Here is a 9,134-nt window from a genome sequence, read left to right on the forward strand (position 1 = left end):
TCCCCTGCCACAACTCTGCGGCGGTGTGCTGTTTGTCCCCTAAGCATATCAGCTTTAGCACGGCCTATCGCCGCTTCCCCACTGCAGTGCTGCACTGCTTTCAGCTACTGACTGATGGCTGACTGGTGCTGCATGCGGATATTTTGAGGTGGAAGTGGAGAATTTGGGGTTGGAGCCACTAACGTAAGTACTGGAGGAAACCCTGATCGACAAAGGGCCCGCAATCCTTGGCGTCGGTACCACCCAGGTCACGACTCACTCCCGGCCTCCACAACGTTCACCCAGTGTGCCGTCAGGGAAATGTAGCATGCCTGGCCGAATGCACTTGTCCATGTGTCTGTGGTTAAGTGGACCTTCACAGTAACTGCGCTTGTCAGGGCACATGTGATGTTACTGGACAATTGAAAAATAGTGGCTGCTGGGGACTGCGTAACGTGGGACGGCCGCCGACATCAGGCTGCGGAAGGCCTCAGTGTCCACAAGTCCTAAATTGCAACATTTCCAGGGCCAGTAATTTGGAAAGTTGCGCATTTAGTGCTATGGCCTGTGGGTGGCTGGGTATTTACACTTGCGTTCAAATGCCTGGGTAAGGACATTTATACGCTGCACTGGGACATAGAAGTGGATGTGGTGCTTGCGAAGGTCCAAATGCAGGGTGGGAGGCATCAGGGCTTGTGTCTTCGACAGGAGATTGGCCAGCACGTAACACAGGAGAAGAAGAGGCAGTCGTGTGACCAGCAGACACAGACTGTTGGCCCACTTATTACGGTGCTTGGATGCCATGTGGTGGATCATGTTGGTGGTGGTGAGGTTGCTAGTGTTCACACCCCGGCTCATTTTGGTACAGCACAGGTTGAAAACTACTATTCTTTTGTCGTCCGCACTTTCCTCAAAAAAGCTCCATACTGCGGAACACCTACCCATTGGCAAGGGAGATTACCGTAAGGGGGTGCTCCGTGGAACAGTTGCGGGCCTGTTTGGTGTGGCCCGCCTTCTCCCTTTTTCCACCCCACTGCCTCTTCCAGCCTGTTGCGGTGCAGAAGATCCCTCCCCCTCTGCACTGCTGTCCTCGCTCTGCTTCCCACCGTCCCAGGTTGGGTCATTGAATTCATCGTCCACCACCTCCTCTTCCACTTCCTCACTCTGCTCATCCTCCTGACTTGTTGACCTAACCACAACCTCAGTGATTGACAACTGTGTCTCATCCTCTTCATCAACCACTTGAGACAGTAATTGCCGTTGTCTTATTGTGACTGTGGATGCTCAAGAGTTTGGGAATCAGGGCACAAGATCTGTCCCTCTTCAAGCGTGCTTGGCGAGAGGGCCAAATCAAGGAATGGCGCAGAAAAGAGCTCCTCGGAATATCCGAGTGTGGATTCACTTGTTTGCCCAGACTCTCCATGGTGGGAGGAAGGAGGATCAGGGTGAGGATTGTGTTGAGCACACTCTTTGCTACTGAGACTGGCCTTGGAGGAAGACAGGGTGGTGCTTAAGTGACTGGAAGCATTATCTGCTGCAATCCAACCGACCACCTGGTCGCACTGGTCTGACTTCAACAGTGATGTCCTGCGCTGCCCTGCAAACTAGGACATGAAGCTAGGTTTCGTGGATGATTGTTTTTCTTGTGCTCTGGCAGCAGGCACAGTTTCACCGCGCCCAGGGCCACAGCCTCTGCGTGCACCATCAGCATCACGGCCACTGATCCGTCCCTTACTGCTCGCCTTCTTCATATTAAATGTCAAATATGGTTGAAAGTCTGTCACACGTACAGTAGCGTAGGATTTGGAAGTGTATGAGCAAACAAATTTAAAAAGGTATTTGGGATGTGGAAACGTCACCCAGGAGATATCCTGCAGATAATGTCAATGCTGTTACCAGCAGCTAATGAAAAATTACAAAGAATGTCACAGGTATTTGGGATGAGGAAACGTCATACAGGAGAGGTACCACCGGTAATGTCCATCTAGTTTGGCCTGTCATCCTGCCAGTTGATCCAGAGGAAAGCAAAAAAAAAAAAAAAAAAACTGTGAGGTAGAAGCCAATTTTCCTCACTTTAGGGGAATAAAAAATTCCTTCCTGACTCCAATCAGGCAATCAGAATAACTTCCTGGATCAACGATCCCTCTCTAGTAGCTATAGCCTGTAATATTATTATACTCCAGAAATACATCCAGGCCCCTCTTGAATTCCTTTATTGTACTCACCATCACCACCTCCTCAGGCAGAGAGTTCCATAGTCTCACTGCTCTTACCGTAAATAATCCTCTTCTATGTTTGTGTACAAAGCTTCTTTCCTCTAGACGCAGAGTATGTCCCCTCATTTATACATAGTAATTAGATCTCCCCTCAGTCGTCTTTTTTCTAAAGTGAATAACCCTAATTTTGATAATCTTTCAGGGTACTGTAGTTACCAATATCAGTTATTACTTTAGTTGCCCTCCTCTGGACCCTCTCCAGCCCTGCTATGTCTGCCTTGTTCACAGGAGCCCAGAAATGTACACAGTACTCCATGTGTGGTCTGAGTAGCAATTTGTAACTATGTTCTTATCACGGGCATCTATGCCCCTTTTGATGCAACCCATTATCTTATTGGTCTTGGCAGCAGCTGCCTGACACTTGTTTTTGTAGCTTAGTTTGCTGTTTATTAAAGTTCCTAGATCCTTTTCCATGTCAGTGTTACCGAGTGTTTTACCATTTAGTATGTAAGGGTGACTTGCATTATTCCTTCCCATGTGCATAACTTTACATTTGTCAGTGTTAAACCTCATCTGCCACTTATCTGCCCAAGCCTCCAATCTATCCAGATCCCTCTGTAGTAGTATACTGTCCTCTTCAGTGTTATTTACTTTACACAGTTTAGTGTCATCTGCGAAAATTGATATTTTACTATGCAAGCCTTCTACAAGATCATTAATAAATATATTGAAGAGAATAGGGCCCAATACTGACCCCTGAGGTACCCCACTAGTGACAGTGACCCAATCTGAGTGTGTACCGTTAATAACCACCCTCTGTTTTCTATCACTCAGCCAGTTACTTACCCACATACAGACATTTTCTCCCAGTCCGAGCATTCTCATTTTATATACTAACCTTTTATGTGGTACAGTGTCAAATGCTTTGGAGAAGTCCAGATATACGACATCCATTGATTCGCCGCTGTCAAGTCTAGGACTAGCCTCCTCATAGAAACTGATTAAATTAGTTTGGCATGACCGATCCCTCATGAAGCCATGTTGATATGGCGTTATTTGCTTATTTCCGTTGAGATGCTCTAAGATAGCATCTCTTAGAAAACCTTCAAACAGTTTACCCACAACAGATGTTAAACTTACCGGCCTATAGTTTCCAGGCTCTGTTTTTGGACCCTTTTTGAATATTGGCACCACATTTGCTATGCACCAATCCTGTGGGACATTCCCTTGTCAGTATAGAGTCTGCAAATATCAGAAATAAGGATCTGGCTATGACATTACTTAATTCCCTTAGGATACGGGGGTGTATGCCATCCGGTCCTGGCGATTTTTCTATTTTAATCTTTTTAAGTCGCTGTTGTACTTCTTCCTGGGTCAGACAGGACACTTTTAATGGGGAATTTATTTTTACATTCAGCATTTCATCTGACAGTTTATTTTCCTCAGAGAATACATTAGAGAAAAAAATATTTAACAGCTTTGCTTTCTCCTTGTCGCTCTCTGCGAATCCCCTCTCATTACTCTTTAAAGGGCCGACACCTTCAGTTTTTTACTTTTTAACATTTTTTTCAGTGCTTCCGTGCTACCTTCCTGTTTTATTGATTTATATGCTTTCTTTTTGTCATTTATTGCTTTCTTTACAGTTCTATTTATCCACATTGGTTTCTTTTTGTTCCTTAACCTTTTAATCCCATACGGTATGTACCTCTCGCAATTAGGTTTTAGGATTCTTTTAAAGATATCCCATTTTGTAGCTGTATTTTAATTTTTGAGGACTTTGTCCCAGTTAGTTAGGCCTATGGCCTCTCTTAGTTGGCTAAATTTAGCTTGTTTGAAGTTTGGTATTTTTGTTCCTCCCTGTAGAAACTCTCTTTTGAATGATAATTGGAAGATTATTACTTTATGGTCACTATTTCCCAGGTGTCCCCCAACCTGCATGTCTGTTGTTCTGTCAGGCCTATTGGTTAATACTAAGTCTCTCTAGTCGGGTCCTTAACCAGTTGGGAGAGATAAGAGGTCTTTGGTTATTGCCAAGAACATTTCCTTTATGAGATATATAAGTTTCAGTTTCCCAGTCTATATCTGGGTAGTTGAAGTCCCCCATAATAACCACCTCATTATGATTTGCCGCCTTGTCTATCTCGTTTAGTAGTACAGGGAGTGCAGAATTATTAGGCAAGTTGTATTTTTGAGGATTCATTTTATTATTGAACAACAACCATGTTCTCAATGAACCCAAAAAACTCATTAATATCAAAGCTGAATATTTTTGGAAGTAGTTTTTAGTTTTAGCTATTTTAGGGGGATATCTGTGTGTGCAGGTGACTATTACTGTGCATAATTATTAGGCAACTTAACAAAAAACAAATATATACCCATTTCAATTATTTATTTTTACCAGTGAAACCAATATAACATCTCAACATTCACAAATATACATTTCTGACATTCAAAAACAAAACAAAAACAAATCAGTGACCAATATAGCCACCTTTCTTTGCAAGGACACTCAAAAGCCTGCCATCAATGGATTCTGTCAGTGTTTTGATCTGTTCACCATCAACATTGCGTGCAGCAGCAACCACAGCCTCCCAGACACTGTTCAGAGAGGTGTACTGTTTTCCTTCCTTGTAAATCTCACATTTGATGATGGACAACAGGTTCTTAATGGGGTTCAGATCAGGTAAACAAGGAGGCCATGTCATTAGATTTTCTTCTTTTATACCCTTTCTTGCCAGCCACGCTGATGAGTACTTGGACGCGTGTGATGGAGCATTGTCCTGCATGAAAATCATGTTTTTCTTGAAGGATGCAGACTTCTTCCTGTACCACTGCTTGAAGAAGGTGTCTTCCAGAAACTGGCAGTAGGACTGGGAGTTGAGCTTGACTACATCCTCAACCCGAAAAGGCCCCACAAGCTCATCTTTGATGATACCAGCCCAAACCAGTACTCCACCTCCACCTTGCTGGCCTCTGAGTCGGACTGGAGCTCTCTGCCCTTTACCAATCCAGCCATAGGCCCATCCATCTGGCCCATCAAGACTCACTCTCATTTCATCAGTCCATAAAACCTTAGAAAAATCAGTCTTGAGATATTTCTTGGCCCAGTCTTGACGTTTCAGCTTGTGTGTCTTGTTCAGTGGTGGTTGTCTTTCAGCCTTTCTTACCTTGGCCATGTGTGTGAGTATTGCACACCTTGTGCTTTTGGGTACTCCAGTGATGTTGCAGCTCTGAAATATGGCCAAACTGGTGGCAAGTGGCATCTTGGCAGCTGCACGCTTGACTTTTCTCAGTTCATGGGCAGTTATTTTGCGCCTTGGTTTTTCCACATGCTTCTTGCGACCCTGTTGACTATTTTGAATGAAACGCTTGATTGTTCGATGATCACGCTTCAGAAGCTTTGCAATTTTAAGAGTGCTGCATCCCTCTGCAAGATATCTCACTATTTTTGACTTTTCTGAGCCTGACAAGTCCTTCTTTTGACCCATTTTGCCAAAGGAAAGGAAGTTGCCTAATAATTATGCACACCTGATATAGGGTGTTGATGTCATTAGACCACACCCCTTCTCATTACAGAGATGCACATCACCTAATATGCTTAATTGGTAGTAGGCTTTCGAGCCTATACAGCTTGGAGTAAGACAACATGCATAAAGAGGATGATGTGGTCAAAATACTCATTTGCCTAATAATTCTGCACTCCCTGTAGATTTTCTGTGGACTCTGGTATATTAGGTGGTTTATAGGAAACTCTTATTAGTAATTTATTATTGTTTTTAGCTCTATGTATCTCTACCCACAGTGACTCCACATGTTCATGTCCCTCACTTATATATTCCCGGAGTGTGGGCTTTAGACAGGACTTTACTTAAAGGCATACCCCCCTCTCCGGTTTTGACGATTCTTTCTAAACAGACTGTAACCTTGTACATTAACTGCCCAGTCATAGCTATCATTCAGCCATGTTTCCGTTATTCCCACTATGTCATAGTCCTCCTCAGACATCACTAATTCCAGTTCCCCAGATTTATTAGTCAGGCTTCTGGCATTAGTATACATACATTTGAGAGGTTTATGTATATTTTTTACCCTACACCTTTCCTGAACTGTTCTAGTCCCTCCTTCCATTCCTCCCTCAGTCCCACTACATTGCCCCCGGTCTCTATCTGCACATCTTCCCCTCCTATAATGTAATTTACCTCCCCCCCTGTCCCTAGTTTAAACACTCCTCCAACCTTCTAGCCATCCCTGGAAGAAGCCCAGTGTGGCGAAAGGCGTTGGGAGGAGGTGGCCACGGAGTTAGTGTGCTGCTTGATGGTATTTTATGTATTGCTATTTATATTGCTATGACCTTTATCGCTATATATTCGGTGTGATTTGATTACTTTTTGATATTGGGATTACCTTTTGACTTTTTTCTAGTGCCGTTCTAGTGATTTCTGTGTCAGGCTATTCAGGGCCGATGCAAGGATTTTTGCCAACACAAACAAAGCTCCATTTTGGTGCCCCCCCCCCCCCCCCCGCAGCTCACCTAGCCCTGGTCCCGTCTGCATTAGCTGGCTTCTCCTCTGTGTGGTCCTGGTATCTTCGCTCTGCTTCAGACAATCGCTGGTTTGAGGACCGCATTTTTCGCCCTATAAGACGCACCGGCCCATAAGACACACCTAGGTTTTAGAGGAGGTTAATAAGAAAAAAATATTTTCCATTACACCTCAGGTCAGACCAGCAATAAGACCCCCAATGTTAATCAGACCTCAGATCAGACCCCCAATGCCTCAGATCAGCCCCCCATGTCAGCCATCAGACTCCATGTCAGCCATTATGCCCCCATGTCAGCCATCAGCCCCCCATGTCACATTTTTCCCCCTCAAGGCCTCCATGCCACATTTCTCCCCCTCCATGTCACATTTCACCCCCTCAGTGTCACATTTCTCACCCCTCCATGTCACATTTCTCCCCCTCCATGTCAAATCACCTATGTCACATCAACCCTCCATGTCACATTTCTCCCCCTCCATGTCACATTTCTCCCCCTCCATGTCCAATCACCTATGTCACATCAGCCCTCACATTTCTCCCCCTCCATCCATGTTGTCACATTTCTCCCCCTCCATCCATGTTGTCACATTTTTCCCCCTCCATCCATGTTGCCACATTTCTCCCCCTCCATTCATGTTGTCACATTTCTCCCTCTCCATCCATGTTGTCACATTTCTCCCCCCTCAATCCAAGTTGTCACATTTCTCCCCCCTCAATCCAAGTTGTCACATTTCTCCCCCTCCATTATTGTTGTCACATTTCTCCCCCCTCCATCCATGTTGTCACATTTCTCCCCCCCCACCATCATGTCCATTCCCCCCCCCCCCCCATGCTACATACATTTCTCCCTGCGGGCCGCACAGACAGACTACTCAGAGACATTTGTCCACACAGTTACTCACCACCAACAGCTCCGCCTCCAGTCTTTAGACCTCCGCTCCCCAATCTACACCAGTTGCTGCTGCCTGCTGCCCGCCGTCACAGCGCCACTCGGCAGTCACAACCCCCTGACCCCGTGACTGCCTGTGTTGCCGATGCCGTGCTGTAGCTGAGATGGAGGTGAGGGTCGGGGCCACATGGCACACCTTCAGACTGGGGCGGATGGCCGGGCAAGTCCTCAAGTTATGTATTTCAAAAAATTAAATTAAATTAAAAAAATAAAAAATAAATCCGCTCTGGCGCCGCCCCCCCCTTCTCTGCGCCCTCAGGCAGCCGCTTGGTCTGCTATTATTATTGAGCCGGCCCTGAGGCTTATCTATCTTATTTCTATTTCTACCACCTTTGGCGCTCCGGCTCTGTGGATCCCTCCTATTTATCTTCTCCTGTATTGATTGACCTGCTGCTAATTTTAGTACTATTTTATGATTGTCTATGTGAAATTATTGTGTTTTCAATAAAGGATTTTTTGTTACTCTAAGGCCGAATGCACACGGCAGCAGGAGCACATGGCGTCGTTGGTTGCTATGATGCCGTGTGCATCATGCCGCCGCTGCACTACAGTAATACACTCATATGATCCATACTAGTGTATTACTGTAGTGCAGCGGCGGCATGAAGCGCACAGCGTCATAGCAACCAATGACGCCGTGCGATCCTGCTGTCAGCAGGAATCCAGGCCGGGATACAACGGACCGCTCATGGCCGTGTGCATTCGGCCTTAGAATAAATATCATACTAATGTAATGAATAGACCCCACCAAAAAATTGTCAATAATCACCATTAGGCCGAATACACACGCGAACACAGCCGTGTGCATTCGGCCTAATGGTTATCATTTACAATTTTTTGGTTGGGTCTATTCATTACATTAGTATGATATTTATCGGAAGGTATATGACTTCTCTTTCACCTTAAGCAGTTCCCTTTTTAAAACATCCTTACATTACATAAGCATCGCAACAAAAAGAAAACAACTCAAAGTATTGACGAGTACAATGCAAACAATAAAAAACACAAGTAGCTGTAATGTAAGATAGAAAGGTCATTTGTACATATGTACAATGTGTTACATCCCAAGAACTGTGTATGTATAGACACAATACATGTTTGTGTGCACACATTGAGGCACCATACAAGAGGCATCCTGTAACAATCAAATATACGCGTGCAAATAGCATTACTTTCAATCACCAAATACATAGTAATTGTTTAATAAGGTGCTGCACTAATGACACTTATTATAAATAAAAGTTTCTAAGAATCATTTACTAGCGCAGCCAGAATGTCATTATTTATACACGTCTGATTAATGTCTGGGAGGGAAAGCAAGGAATGCAAACCTGCTTCGCTTTAGAATTTGGGAATAGCTGGAAACGTTAGTGAGTGTTGCTGTAAGGGAGCAGTAGAAAATAAAGTTATAGTTTAAACCTGTTATCAAATTTCCACTAAGTTTAAATTCG

This window comes from Bufo gargarizans, chromosome 2 (assembly GCF_014858855.1).
Source record: "Bufo gargarizans isolate SCDJY-AF-19 chromosome 2, ASM1485885v1, whole genome shotgun sequence".
Lineage (NCBI taxonomy): Eukaryota > Metazoa > Chordata > Amphibia > Anura > Bufonidae > Bufo > Bufo gargarizans.